Source organism: Lissotriton vulgaris, chromosome 9, assembly GCF_964263255.1.
Source record: "Lissotriton vulgaris chromosome 9, aLisVul1.2, whole genome shotgun sequence".
NCBI lineage: Eukaryota > Metazoa > Chordata > Amphibia > Caudata > Salamandridae > Lissotriton > Lissotriton vulgaris.
The window spans coordinates 809,478,452-809,494,121 of NC_141697.1; positions in this window are offsets into that span (position 1 = coordinate 809,478,452).

Below are 15,670 nucleotides of genomic sequence, written 5' to 3' on the forward strand. Positions count from 1 at the left end.
AAAGCTCCTGCATAGGGAGGTGCAGTCTAAAGAAGGGTCTAAGGAGGAAGAGTATGAGTTAGCCAAAAGACCAAAAAGTGCCGCTTACGATTGAAAACTGGACGGCAGCATTTTTAATATATGCTAGTGTCTATTGTGAGAAGTTTCCTGAGCGTTGTGTGGCCATCTTTAAATATATGGACGTGATTTGGAAGGCTCAGATTACGGGGAGTGGGTATACCTTGGTCCAGTATGATGAAGAGTTTAGGGCCAGGATGGCTTGGGACTCTGAGGCGAAGTGGGGTGAGTTGGATTCCGATTTGTGGCAGCACACAATGGGGGCGTCTGCTGGGGGGGAAAACGATATTCACAGCCAATGGTTTACCTCTAGTCTACCGGCCCTTTCCAGGGAAGTCCACCCGGGGAGGGGTGGCGTCTGCAGCAGCCACTTCAGGGGGGTCAGGAGCATGCTGGGAGTTCAATAGGGGCATGTGCACACAAGAGTATTGTAATTTCCGGCACGAATGCTCTCAGTGCTGGAAGAAACAGCCTTTGGTTAGATGTTGGGGACTCAAGCCACAGGGAGGCCAGCAGTGGCATCAGACAGGGGGAAATGCAGCAGGGCCGTCACAACAGTCACAAGGGAATAGAGGAGGTAATGGACCTCAAGGGTTTGGGCCCAAGGGCTCCTACGCCAATTAAACTGGCGTCCCTGAGGGCTGCTTTGCGTGACTATGACGATCTGGGAGCAAAGCAGGTACTGTTGGAGGGTTTTGCAGAGGGTTTCCGTTTGGGGTATGAAGGGCCTCGTCAGAGGCAATGGGCAAGAAATTTGAAGTCATCATTTGAACATATGCCAGTGGTCCAATATAAGTTAGACAAAGAGGTGCGTGAAGGCAGGATGGCGGGTCCGTTGCAGGACTGGCAAATGCAAGACTTGATTGTTTCTCCAATTGGGGTGGTGCCCAAGAAGGAAGTCAGGCAGTACAGGCTCATTCAACACCTATCGTGGCCTGAGGGGTTTTCTGTCAATGATTTTATTGATGGGGAAGTAGCCTCAGTGTCATATTTCTCAGTTGACGTTGCAATGTCACTGGTGGTGACCGCGGGCACAACTGCAGAGATGGCGAAATGCGACATAAAATCTGCATTTTGTTTGCTTCCCGTACTTCCGGACGATTGGAGTCTTTTGAGAATCCAGTTTGATGGGCAATGGTACATGGATAAGGCTTTACCGATGGGCTGTTCGATGTCTTGTGCTCTCTTCGAGTGTTTCAGTACCTTTTTGCAGTGGCATTTTACAAATCAGACTGGTCTGTGGCTGATTACACATTACTTAGACGACTTATTTTTTGTGGGCTCCCCGGGCACGGCGGAATGTCAGTGGGCATTGGACAAATTTCAGGAGTTGATGGAGGAGTTGGGGGTGCCTTTAGCTCCAGAGAAAACCATGGGTCCATGTACAACGATGTCCTTTTTGGGCATTGAAATTGATTCTGTCAGGATGCAGGCGCGATTGCCGGAGAGGTTTTGCTGGAAGATATGCTTGCAAAAGCCAATGTGACGGTGAGGGACATACAGGTTTTGCTTGGACATCTCAATTTTGCCTGCAGAGTGGTTAGAGCTGGGAGGACCTGTTGCAGAAGGCTGGGGCGGGAATTGTCAGCTCACCATTTGCCTCACCATCATGTGCGTTTGTCGGCAGGTGTGAAGGAGGACATTTGGATGTGGAGCGCTTTCCTGCACTCTTTCAATGGTATTCCACTGGTCAGGGAGAAAGATTTTCCATGGGATGTTCAGATCTTCTCAGATGCGGTAGGCAGCGATTGTTTTGGTGTTTATTGGCAGGGAAGGTGGTGTGCGGATAGCTATCCTGATCAGTGAAAGAATGGGGGTCGGAGCATTGCCTTTTTGGATCTTTTTCCGGTTGTGGTGGCTTTGACTTTGTGGGGCAAGGAACTGGCGCATAAGAGAGTGTTGTTCAGGATTGATAACATGGCTGTGGTACTAGTACGATGCTCCCTCTATTGGGAGAGAGCGCCTCTCAGCACAACGGTGGGGACCAACAGGTCTTATTCCATAACACAATCGGTAAGCCAAAGGTTAATGGCAGAAAGCACCAAAACGTTCTTCCAGCATTCCAATTTTTTTATTAAACTGGTGTTAAGGTTGCTGTTTCATAGTTCAATGAAAGGAAGGTATTCAATCACATATCTCCATCATTGGAAATTTTTTTAAACAACTGATAACACATCCCGATGCATTTCGGGCCACGCCCTTCTTTAGGGGTTTACTCTACAAAAAATCCAAATGAAACAATTCAATCATATGTCTATCTGATAATTATAAAAAAAATGTACGTGGTGCTCCTGTGTAACCAAAGAGAAGTGACGAAGGAAAAATAAGCAGTCCACAGTAAAACCCTAACCCGAATTACGGATCCCAAAAGTGTAAATGATAGATAAAGATGCACCAAATACAATCGTGCGATATATGAAGCACAAAGAGGCTATCACCGTGTGTTGAGTGGCATACTAAAGGTTAAATGAAAAAAATGCGCAAGGAACATGCAAAAGGAGTCACGCGTGCAACTACAGATCATCAGAAAGTGCGGGATCTAGTAAACTAACCAACATAAACGGAACCGAAGGCTCCACGAGCAGTAAACCTGTAAGGTTCTAGCAGAGTCCCAAAACGGGTACTTACATCCGCGTGATGTTGCTTGAACTTCGCGGAGTTCCGCGAAGAGAATGATCAGTCGGGTAAGCCGCTGGTCAACTCGGCTTACTCGTGGAGCCTTCGGTTCCGTTTATGTTGGTTAGTTTACTAGATCCCGCACTTTCTGATGATCTGTAGTTGCACGCGTGACTCCTTTTGCATGTTCCTTGCGCATTTTTTTCGTTTAACCTTTAGTATGCTGTTCTGACCGACTTTTTCGGCCCTCCTTGGAGGGAGAATGATTGAAGGTGACTCCAGCCTATTACCCTCCTAGTGCAGGGATTAGAACTATAAACAGGGCCTATTCATAAGGCACAATAGTGTATTTTCGTACCCTTTTTCCTTAGATCAGGGCTTATAAACTTAAGCTAGGGGATAGATTCATTAGTATTAGTGATAATCAGTCCTTTTGCAAGAGTGTTAGTATACCTTCTATGGAGTTATGCTTATTTCGGGCCTTGTAGGCCTCAAACGGGAGAGACTCCATTTTGCTTTCTACCCCGGCAGCTTGAGAGGCTTCTAGGTCAAGTGTAATGTTTTAGTTTCGAAGTGTTGTTCGCTTGGAGAGAACCGGCTCAGGCTGGCCCTTATCGAAAGACTGTATTTTTCTCCACTCCGAAGACACAACATCAGGCCGGCCGGCTGGGAACGTGTCCTTGGTACGGGGAGGTACAAGAATTTGGTGGGCGGCAGGTTACTGGCCGTAACTTTCCATGAAAGGACAAGCTTCCATATTAGCGAAAGTGTTAGGCTGTGAATCAGTCAGTCAGTCTGTAGGCGGCAGCTAGCCGTTAGCATCAATGCCATTAATTATTTCCAGGCAGACAGTCGCCATCTTGAAGTCCGAGAAAGATCATGAAGCTGATACTCTCTGAGAAAGATTGAAGGAGAAGGAGAAGTAGCGCAGAGCGATCAGAGACACAGAGAGACAGCAGCTAATAAAGAAGAAGGTTCCAGAAACTTGGAGGGAAGCAGAGGGGACAGAGCATAGTGGTGCAGACGTGTACTCGTGACTGCTGAGGTGTGATTCCAAGACGAGCCAAGGCACAGACGAGAAGGGAACCTAGATGACTGTTGAACCCCGACTTTGTGCTCACAAGGTGACTTCTGTCCTATCATGTGCACATTCTAACCTTTCACTTTTCTTTGCAGGATATATGTTATAGTATAGTGCTGTGTTTGCAATCATTGTAATAAAATACCCCAGTTCTTAGTGAACCGACATGTGCCTTGTATTCTTGTTCAATCAGGGTAACCTGGTCTTCTAGTCAGACATCGTTTTCATGAACGGATGTAAATCCCGGTCAGGTAAGAGGTGACTGAATAATGAGGGAGAGAGGGACCATTTGATGCCGAGAGCAGAAGGTACATGATTCAATTTGGAAAGCTGTGCTAATTCATGTTATTGTAGTATCATCCCGAGTAGCAAATGAGAGATTCCTTCCAAAGGTATTCATAGGAAAGTGATCGTCGTTGGTAAGCTGCGTTAATGAGAACACCAGGTGGGAGACTGGTGCTTAGATCCGCCGGATTGCGGATCAGGTTGTAAGTAAGCGAGCACTGGGAGGGAAACCAGTGTGTAGGTCCGCCGGATTGTGGATCGGATAAAAAAAGAGCACTGGGACTGCAGCTCAGTGTGTATGGCACGCCAGATTGCGTGTCGAGTGAGCACTGAGGGTGATCAGTGTGTAATGGTACATAATCAGAACTGCCCCAGGGTAGACTAGTCTGGGCCTAAGTGGCCGTGAGACTAGTTGGTATGAATGGGATATTGTAGAAAACCTATGCATGTGTATTGCTATTTTCCCCATCCTTAGGTACGAGATGTACATATATATATATACATATACCCATTGTAAATACGTTCTAAGGAGGGAGGTGATTACGTTCCGACTGGGTTGGAGGGGCTCTTAGGAGCTGATCCCATCTGGTTCGAGAATCCGGTCGTTTCATCTGGCGTCACGAACTGTTTATGAAGCCTGTGTGCGCTGTATTGTTTTGATCATGTTGGTTTGCGCTCGGCTCGTACGTGTTTTCTTTGTTATTGATTGTGTATATATTTTTTGTGTGTCAAAATGTTTTCGCGAAAGTCAAAATCTACTTTTAAATTGCCTGTTGAAATTCCCGGCTGGGAATCAACGCCTTACGAGGCCATGGCCCGTGAGTGGGCCGATTCTACTGGTTTAAGTGAGAATTGGACTTCTTGTTTGGAGCAGGCGGAGCCTGCTGATGTGGTTTCTTGCTTGCAGAAGGCTCCAGTAGTGAAGGGTGATGAGCTTCCTATTTTAGGACGCAGAGGTTGGATTGTGCTGACTGCATATAGAATGCTTCATGAGAAATTTGTAAAATTACAGGAGCGATTTGTGGATATGGAGGAAAAGTTTGTTGAAGTGCAGAATGCGCATACTCTTTTGCGATGTCAGAATAAATTGCTTGCCGACAAACTTGAGACTTATCAGACTATAGCCGAAAGGGCTGCAGTGCGAATTGCGAAATACAAATATAGAAAACGTCGTGGTCGTGTTTCTAAATGGAAGGTGCGACTGGTAGTGGCGAAAGCCGGACTGGATTGGAACCCCGACGAATGGGATGGTAATATCTGGGATTCCAATGATTCTGGCTCCTCGGCTGAGGAGAGTGACATGCGCGAGTCTTCTCGCTCTGGACGTGATTGTAGATCTGCTTCTTGTGGCATAGACGATGGTTCTTGTGACCGTGGTCGCTCTTCCCGTTCTGGTGACGTACCTACCTCTGATTGTTCCTCTGAATCTAAGGATCGGGCTTCTTCGGAGGCTCGTCCGGAGGTTTCTGCACACCCGGTTTTTCGACGCAAATTGCAACAGGCTCCTGGAAATCCGAATGGTGTCCATTTGGATAGTATTGAAGATTTTACTCAACAGGAAGTTAGTGACATTTTACAATGATTTCGAAAACGGCCTGGTGAGGCTTTGCTTACGTGGATGGTGCGCCTTTATGAATTAGGTGCTGCAGGTATCATGCTTGATGCGGGTGATTGTTTACGTTTTTGCTCTTTGAGTTCCGATTCTACTGTACAAGACTATTTTCGAATTATAATGGTGCTGGCCAAATTAGTCTACTCCAGCTCGCGAATGATGGCTGTAACCATAAATACCCTACTGAGTCTGATTGGCCTGTCAATGACAAGCCGTGGTATACTTTGCGCGATGCGTCGCAGCGTTTGAAAGAAGAAGTGATGAAAACTGCGATTTTTCTCAGTACTTCTGACAGGTTGTTGGATGGCTTATTGACATCTTCTGTACGGAATCGCATTATCCGTTCTTCCCCTGTTGCTTATAAGCAGGTTATGATGACTTTGTTGATTAATCAAACTGGCAATCCTTTGTCTGTGGTGCTAGAGTCTGTCCGTCAGCTTGGTGAGTTGGGTGACTGGTTTAAACCTGAGAGACAATCTCGACCGGAAGGTCGTACTGCTGGAGATTATAAATTCTCTAGACGTGATATGTTTCTTGCACTGCTGGCTGATGGTGTGAAAAAAGAAGACATGGACGGTGAACCTAGTAATCGCTTATGGGACCTATTTCGTAAGCGTGGTTTGGATCGAAAGGAGGGTGCCCGTCGTGTGCGAAAGAATGATTGTGATCGTGGTTATTCTGATGATAGTGGTGACGAGAGGCGTCGTGTGGATTCTGATCGCCGTGAGGGACGGCGCTATGAGCGTGATGGTTCCCCTCATCATGAAAGAGTTAGGGGGAGTGAGGGGGAAAAAGAAAGGGGGAGAGATGGTCGTGGTTACAACAGATATAGAGATGAAAGGGATCAGTCCCCTGGGTTGAGGAAAAGGGAGGATCGTCACAGGCTTTCTGATCGTAATTCACAGTACTATGAAAATGACAAAAATCCGTTTCGTAATGGAGATGGATATGAACAGGATATTTTGACATCCAAGAAACCTGAGAGTATTTACCCTGATTTGTCTTGGTTGACAGAACGCAGTAAAAATGACTAGGAAATAGGTCAAGCTCCAGTACGCAGGTGAGCTCACAAAGACAATAGACCCTATGTAGATATTGAAATTTTTTGGAAACATCGTAATATCCAAAGGGCCCGAGCATTGGTAGATACAGGAGCGGAGGCCACTTTAATTCATGGTAAATCGAAGAAATTCAAAGGCCAATTTTTCACAATTACTGGTTTAGGTGGAAAGGAGACTCCCGCAGTGCAAACTACACTTGAAATGAGAATAGGTAGAATTCCCCGAAGAGAATATTCTGTGTTAGTTGTACCACTCTTGGAGTATATATTTGGAATTGATATTTTTAAAGGAATGACTTTGCATTTGGATGACGGTTGTTATCAATTTGGAACTAAACACTACATATCGTCCAGACCCGTACGGGTTGGCCGTTTACGAATGCCCCCCATAAAAATTCCCCAAGCTACAAAAGTGGTTTCTCAAAAACAATATCGTATTCCAGGTGGCCATGAAGAGATCAGTGCCACAATTCAGGATTTGGTTGATGCAGGAGTTATAACTCCGGTTACTTCTGCTTGGAATAATCCCGTTTGGCCCGTGCGCAAGAGCGATAATTCTTGGCGCATGACCGTTGATTATCGAGAACTGAATAAACACACACCCCCTTTGACTGTTGCAGTACCAGACATTGTTACTTTAATTGAAAGAATCCAAAAGCACCCAGGTACATGGTATGCGTCCATTGATATTGCTAATGCTTTCTTTTCAATTCAGATTGCCCCGAGTGTCAGGAACAATTCAGTTTTACATGGAATGGGCGTCAAATGACGTTTAGGAGTCTTCCTCAAGGTTATGTACATAGTCCTACGATCTGTCACCGGCTGGTGGCGGAGCATTTGTCCGAAGTAACTGTACACCCGCAAATTCAAGTGTGCCATTATATTGACGACATTTTAATTCAAGGTGAAACACAAGATCAAGTTCAGACTCAATTAGATCAAACCCTTGACTGCTTACGTGAAAAAGGTTGGGAAATTAATCCTTATAAGTTACAAGGTCCATCCCAAAATGTTAAGTTTTTAGGCATCAATTGGCATGAAGGTCACAGAGAGGTGATCCCGCAGGTTAAACGGAAAATTTTAGATTTTGCAGTTCCGAGGAATAGAAAAGAAGCTCAGAGCTTCATTGGCTTATTTGGGTTTTGGTGTCAACATATTCACCATTTGAGTCAGATATTGGCTCCTTTATATCGAGTCACTCGCAAAAAGCATGCGTTTGAATGGGGTGAACCACAACAGAATGCATTCAATTTGGCAAAAGAAGCGATTCAGTACGCCTTGGATCTGTGGCCTGTGGGCGAGGGTGATGTGGATTTGAATGTATCCGTACAAGATCTGTATGCGAATTGGAGTCTGTGGCAAAAGCAAGGCAGACAAAAAGTGCCATTAGGTTTTTGGACTAAAAAGTTACCTGAGGCTGATGAGCGTTATACACCTTTTGAGAAACAGTTACTTGCGTGTTATTGGGCTCTGGTGGATACCGAGCAATTGACTTTAGGTCAAGATGTGATTTTGAGACCTGAAATTCCTATCATGCAGTGGGTTTTGAGTTCGCCGAAAACTCATCGAATCCAACATGCCCAAGAGGCGAGTGTGATCAAATGGAAATGGTACATTCAGGACAGGGCACGTGTGGGTCCTAAAGGTATGGCAGCATTACATGAGCAAGTGGCGCAGGCGCCATCGAATGAGACTGGGAGTGACTGCTCCGTACCTGTAGTACAGGAATCTCCTGTCAAGTGGGGTAAGCCGTTTGATGATTTGTCCGCGGAGGACAGAAAACATGTGAGGTTTACGGATGGTTCAGCGAGGTTCAATGGAGATAAAAGGCATTGGAAGGCAGTGTCCTATAACCCTATCACACAGAAATTGCTGAGTACAACTGGTGAAGGAAAGAGTAGTCACTATGCTGAATTATATGCAGTTTACAAAGTTCTGAAACAGGAATTACCTGGCACATGTCATATTTTCACTGATTCCTGGTCCACAGCTAATGGACTGGCGGTATGGTTACCAACTTGGCATTCTCATAACTGGGAATTGCATTCAAAAGAACTGTGGGGAAAAGAATTATGGCAAGAAATTTGGGAAATGCCCCCACAGAGTACTGTGACAATCTTTCATGTGGATGCTCATACCCCGATAGACTCCCTTGACAAATTCTTTCATAACATTGCAGATGAGAAATCTAAAATTGCTGAGGCAGTGGTGGACATGCAAGATTCTGATTTGGCGGGATTGGCGAAATGGGTCCACCAGAAAGCAGGACATTTTGGAGAGAGAGCCACTGGCAGGTGGGCCTCCGAGCGAGGAATTTATATTCCTTTAAATTACGTTAAAGATGCTATTCTGCATTGTCCCATCTGTCAACATTCCAGACAACGAAAAGTACCACAAATTCTTAAAGGTCATTTACATCGAGGAAAATTGCCCGCTCAAATTTGGCAGATTGATTATATTGGCCCGTTCCCTATGAGCAAGAATTGTCAATATGTTTGTACAATTGTCGACACTTACAGTGGCCTTTTGGTGGCCTTTCCTTGCAAACAAGCTACCCAATTGAATACCATTAAAACATTGGAATTAATCATATTATATTATGGTGTTCCATTTCAAATTCAATCTGATAATGCATCCCACTTCCGTTGAAGATTGGTACAGGAATTTTGTGCAGAAAACAATATAGAATGGGTGTTTCATATTCCTTACTATCCCCAGGCATCAGGCCTGATTGAAAGGATGAATGGTTTGCTTAAAGAACAGTTGCGAAAGTTAACTGAGGACAGATACAATAATTGGCGGGATTGTCTATTTGAAGCATTGTTAATTCTGAATAATCGCCCCTTGTTACATGCTGAATCTCCTTTGATGCGTTTATTTCCCCCAAATGTTGATGCAAAACCCAACAGCATTGGCAATACTGTAATGTACTGGGAAATTTCCCCCGGAGCCTTAGCTCCTTGCAGAGCCACCCCAGGTTCCGCAGGCTTGGACCTGCATGCCATGAATAACACTGTACTTAAGAGTAAAGACCGAATCCTTGTTGAGACAGGCGTTGGTGTCTGTATACCAGCTGGAAGTTTTGGTCTCATCGCCCCTAGATCGGGCCTTGCCTTAAAAGGTGTTCAAGTACTCGGAGGAGTGATTGACAGTGATTATCAGGGAGAGATTAAGGTTCTCCTGCTGAATAGCAGTGAGGTTGATTTATCGATTCAAAAGACTGACCGAGTTGCTCAATTGCTAATCATGCCTGTTTTCAGTGGTGAGATTCAGAAAGGCACTGCCCCAACTTTGCTAACTGTACGAGGCCAAAAAGGCTTCGGTTCTACGGATAACCCTGGAGCGAGAATATGGGTGCAATCGCCTAAACATCCCCCTGAACAGGCTGAAAATATTGCAACCGGTCATGACAACACCATTTTGTTGATGAGACCAGGGAAAGATAGCTGGGAAGCTGTCCCGGCTGATAAATGTTATTTACGAGAATGAATAATGCCTGTATTTGATTTTCTTTCAGATCATTCTCTGGACTGCTGCTGCAGGATGTGCCGGCGTTGGACTCCTTTTGGTCTGCTACGTCGGGAGAGGGGAGAACCCACAGACTTTGGTTGATTCGAGAACCCGAGTACCGCGTTCTTTCGCTGCGTGGGATTCATCATCGAACTTTTGGACCACCCTAGCCAAACGGGTTACTAATTCTCCGCATTTTTGCCTGACACCCATGCGTTCCGTAACTGACATTTTAGCGACCTGCTTGGTTGCCGTCCCTGCCTCGACGGAGACTTTGAAACATATTTTCAATATATCAAGTGCCCGACCCAATATTATTCTGGGCGATTTCGCGGCCCATTAATTTTGTCCCTTATGTACTATTCTCTCAGAGTCCATTCCCCCAATTCATTCTCAGATTACTACGTATAATATCACACAGGGTGATTTATGCTTTTTCTTGACTTGTGACCCTAAGGCAATTACTGAATGTGTAAAGTTAAAATTAAGAGCCACCACTTCTTTTTCAGCTCATGAACGTTTGCTGTGTTTACGAAGACTCCCAAAATCATGTGTTTCTGTTAAAAATAACATGACCTGTAAAAGTATAATAGTTGCTCCTAGCCATTACCGTACAATGTTGTTACCTTCTGGTTGGCTCTTTTCCTGCGGTAATTCCTCCTGGCCCTATATTCCTGCAAATATTTCTGGAGGCCCATGTGCCATCACTAGATTGAGTTTATTAATGTTTTCCCCACATCCCAATACCTATTCCCGTGTAGTCCGTGATTCTATGATGTTACATGAGGACTGTGATTCTTCCTTACATCTCTATTCCAAATCTGAATACCTTAGTTTAGCTATCTCAATCATTAGTGTCCCAGCGTTGGCAGTTTACAACGCAAAATCAATTGGAAAAATGGCTTGTTGGATGGTAAAATCAATTAATCAAACTTCTACCATTTTATTTGACATGTTATTAGATGCCCAGGGTGAACACAGAGCAATTCTGCAGAACCGCGCAGCTATCGACTACCTCCTGTTAAAGCATGGACATGATTGTTCTGACTTTGAGGGTCTTTGCTGTTTCAACCTATCAGACCATACTAAACCAATCCAGGCCCATATTGACAAACTTCACGATTTGACTGCAGAGGTTAGAAAACATATTGATCAGGGCTGGTTTGACTGGCTCTTCAATTGGTTACCTGACTTACATTCCCTACGACAGATATTAGGGGGTATTATGATTTCTATTTGTATTTTAGTAGCTATTTGCTGCTTTATTCAGTGCATTCCTTCTCTACTTCAATATTGTAGATTTGGCAAGAGGAATAGATCAGTTAGTTTTGTTTCCTATTATTCTTCCACAGATGTTAGTTCCATATAGAAAATGGTTAATAGACTGGAGTCAAGGGTGAAGTGTTCTGACCGACTTTTTTGGCCCTCCTTGGAGGGAGAATGATTGAAGGTGACTCCAGCCTATTACCCTCCTAGTGCAGGGATTAGAACTATAAACAGGGCCTATTCATAAGGCACAATAGTGTATTTTCGTACCCTTTTCCTTAGATCAGGGCATATAAACTTAAGCTAGGGGATAGATTCATTAGTATTGGTGATAATCCGTCCTTTTGCAAGAGTGTTAGTATACCTTCTATGGAGTTATGCTTATTTCGGGCCTTGTAGGCCTCAAACGGGAGAGACTCCATTTTGCTTTCTACCCCGGCAGCTTGAGAGGCTTCTAGGTCAAGTGTAATGTTTTAGTTTCGAAGTGTTGTTCGCTTGGAGAGAACCGGCTCAGGCTGGCCCTTATCGAAAGACTGTATTTTTCTCCACTCCGAAGACACAACATCAGGCCAGCCGGCTGGGAACGTGTCCTTGGTACGGGGAGGTACAAGAATTTGGTGGGCGGCAGGTTACTGGCCGTAACTTTCTATGAAAGGACAAGCTTCAATATTAGCGAAAGTGTTAGGCTGTGAATCAGTCAGTCTGTAGGCGGCAGCTAGCCGTTAGCATCAATGCCATTAATTATTTCCAGGCAGACAGTCGCCATCTTGAAGTCCGAGAAAGATCATGAAGCTGATACTCTCTGAGAAAGATTGAAGGAGAAGGAGAAGTAGCGCAGAGCGATCAGAGACAGAGAGAGACAGCAGCTAATAAAGAGGAAGGTTCCAGTAACTTGGAGGGAAGCAGAGGGGACAGAGCATAGCGGTGCAGACGTGTACTCGTGACTGCTGAGGTGTGATTCCGAGACGAGCCAAGGCACAGACGAGAAGGGAACCTAGATGACTGTTGAACCCCGACTTCGTGCTCACAAAGTGACTTCTGTCCTATCATGTGCACATTCTAACCTTTCACTTTTCTTTGCAGGATATATGTTATAGTATAGTGCTGTGTTTGTAATCATTGTAATAAAATACCCCAGTTCTTAGTGAACCGACATGTGCCTTGTATTCTTGTTCAATCAGGGTAACCTGGTCTTCTAGTCAGACATCGTTTTCATGAACGGATGTAAATCCCCGTCAGGTAAGAGGTGACTGAATAATGAGGGAGAGAGGGACCATTTGATGCCGAGAGCAGAAGGTACATGATTCAATTTGGAAAGCTGTGCTAATTCATGTTATTGTAGTATCATCCCGAGTAGCAAATGAGAGATTCCTTCCAAAGGTATTCATAGGAAAGTGATCGTCGTTGGTAAGCGGCGTTAATGAGAACACCAGGTGGGAGACTGGTGCTTAGATCCGCCGGGTTGCGGATCGGGTTGTAAGTAAGCGAGCACTGGGAGGGAAACCAGTGTGTAGGCCCGCCGGATTGTGGATCGGATAAAAAGAGAGCACTGGGACTGCAGCTCAGTGTGTATGGCACGCCGGATTGCGTGTCGAGTGAGCACTGAGGGTGATCAGTGTGTAATGGTACATAATCAGAACTGCCCCAGGGTAGACTAGTCTGGGCCTAAGTGGCCGTGAGACTAGTTGGTATGAATGGGATATTGTAGAAAACCTATGCATGTGTATTGCTATTTTCCCCATCCTTAGGTACGAGATGTACATATATATATACATATACCCATTGTAAATACGTTCTAAGGAGGGAGGTGATTACGTTCCGACTGGGTTGGAGGGGCTCTTAGGAGCTGATCCCATTTGGTTCGAGAATAAGGTCGTTACATATGCCACTCAACACACGCTGATAGCCTCTTTGTGCTTCATATATCGCACAATTGTATTTGGTGCATCTTTATCTATCATTTACACTTTTGGGATCCGTAATTCGGGTTAGGGTTTTACTGTGGACTGCTTATTTTTCCTTCGTCACTTCTCTTTGGTTACACAGGAGCACCACGTACATTTTTTTTCTAATTATCAGATAGACATATGATTGAATTGTTTCATTTGGATTTTTTGTAGAGTAAACCCCTGAAGAAGGGCGTGGCCCGAAATGCATCGGGATGTGTTATCAGTTGTCTAAAAACTTTTCCAATGATGGAGATATGTGATTGAATACCTTCCTTTCATTGAACTATGAAACAGCAACCTTAACACCAGTTTAATAAAAAATTTGGAATGCTGGAAGAACGTTTTGGTGCTTTCTGCCATTAACCTTTGGCTTACCGATTGTGTTATTGAATAAGACCTGTTGGTCCCCACCGTTGTGCTGAGAGGCGCTCTCTCCCAATAGAGGGAGCATCGTACTAGTTCCTTTGGATTCTGCACTGTTAGGCCAGACAGTGTTCTCCTCTTGCAGCACACTACACTCCGTTACAACCCATCACCTTGTGAATAACCTGCTGTGCGAGTTCCTCTCCGCTGTAGAACATGGCTGTGGTGCAAGTCATCAACAGACAGTTGGCCAGGGACGAACAGGTTTTGAAGCTGTTGCGGGTGTTTGTTCTTGGTTGCTTGAGGCATGACATTGCTTTTAATGCCCTGCATATTCCTGGTGTGGACAATGACATTGTGGATGCTTCATCTCGTTCGCAGTGGGAGAGATTCCGTGGGCTGGCCAAGGAGGCGGACAGGACACCAACACCAATGCCGGAACAGCTGTGGTATGTAGGCAACGTAGCGTTGTATGACTGGTGGTAGGTTCTTTGTCTGTTTCTACCCACGAGGCGTATGCTTTGGCATGGGAAGAATTCTTAGCATCAGGTGCCTTTAGGAGGAGGGAGTTGTGGAAACGCTCTGAGGATGTGATCCAGTTTTTTCTTGGTTTGATGGATAAGGGCCTTTCGAAAGTCACAATTGCTGGGAAGTTGGCAGGCATTTCCTTTATGGGTAAACTGTTGTGAGGTTATGCCCCTTCTGCGGGAGAATTGGGAAAGAGGATGTTGGAAGGTTGGGACAGGGAACGGGGCAGGTCAGCCTTGTCTCGTAGGCCTGTATCATGGCAGATGTTGGTGCACTTGTTGGCGGTTCTTCCTGCGGTGTGCAGGGATATTTTTGAGGTTTGTCTGTTTTCCACGCTCATGGTTTCGATGTTCTTGGGGTTTTTTGAGTTTCAGAATTATTGGGTTCCAGGTTGAAGGTTGGGTTATTGTGGCAGGATGTTTTCTTCCCGGAGCAGGGGGTACATATTTGGTTAGCTATTGCGACAACTGATCACAGGTGTTGTGGTAAAGGGGTTTGGTTGGAAGCTGCTTCGTCTGGATCTACATGCCCGTTACATTGGGCGAGGTGCTGGAAAGGGTTGTCTGGCGGGGTGGCTGGCACGCAGGGTTTTCATCATGTGGATGGAGGCAGAGTGACCGATTATCAGCTGCGTATGGTGATGCGAAAGGCGTTGAAGGAATTGGGCTCTGATGGGGCTCAGTTTGGGACTCAGTCGTTCAGGATCGGGCCGCTATGGAAGACAGTAATCGCGGGTGGTCTAGGGGGGATATTATGCAGCTGGGGCACTGGTCTTCCAACTGTTTTCAGCGCTATGTGCGGAGCGATTCAGATGATGCGCTTGCGACCTCCTCCTTTTCATGATGCTCATATTGTTTTTCTTGTTTCAGGTTCTGTAGCGGGCCCCCTCTCCCCGGCCTTGACTATTAGGATCGTGGGGCATTCGTTTGTTAAGTGGGCCCAGGTGCAAGCTCGCAAGTGCTATTTCAGACAGATGTTGGGTTTTAATGAACGCTTTTTTAATGTTGTGTGGAAAGGCAAAGGGGGTATGTTGTGGAGGGAGTTGGTTCGATCTTTGAATTCATGGTTGGTTGGGGGCAATGTCCGGATGTTTTGTTACTGCACTTGGGAGAGAATGATCTTTGTGGGGTGAAGGGGGTTGTTTTGTTGTGGGCCATCAAGAGGGATTTGGCTCTGTTGAAGGAACAGTGGGCGGGTTGCCATGTCTTGTGGACTGAGTTGGTGCCTCAGAGGTTTTGGAGGGGTGCGCTTAATCCTAGAGCGATTGATAGAGCGCGTAGGAAAGTTAATTTGGAGGTTTCTCATTTTTGTAGGTCGTTGGGTTTTGATAGAGTTTGCCACAG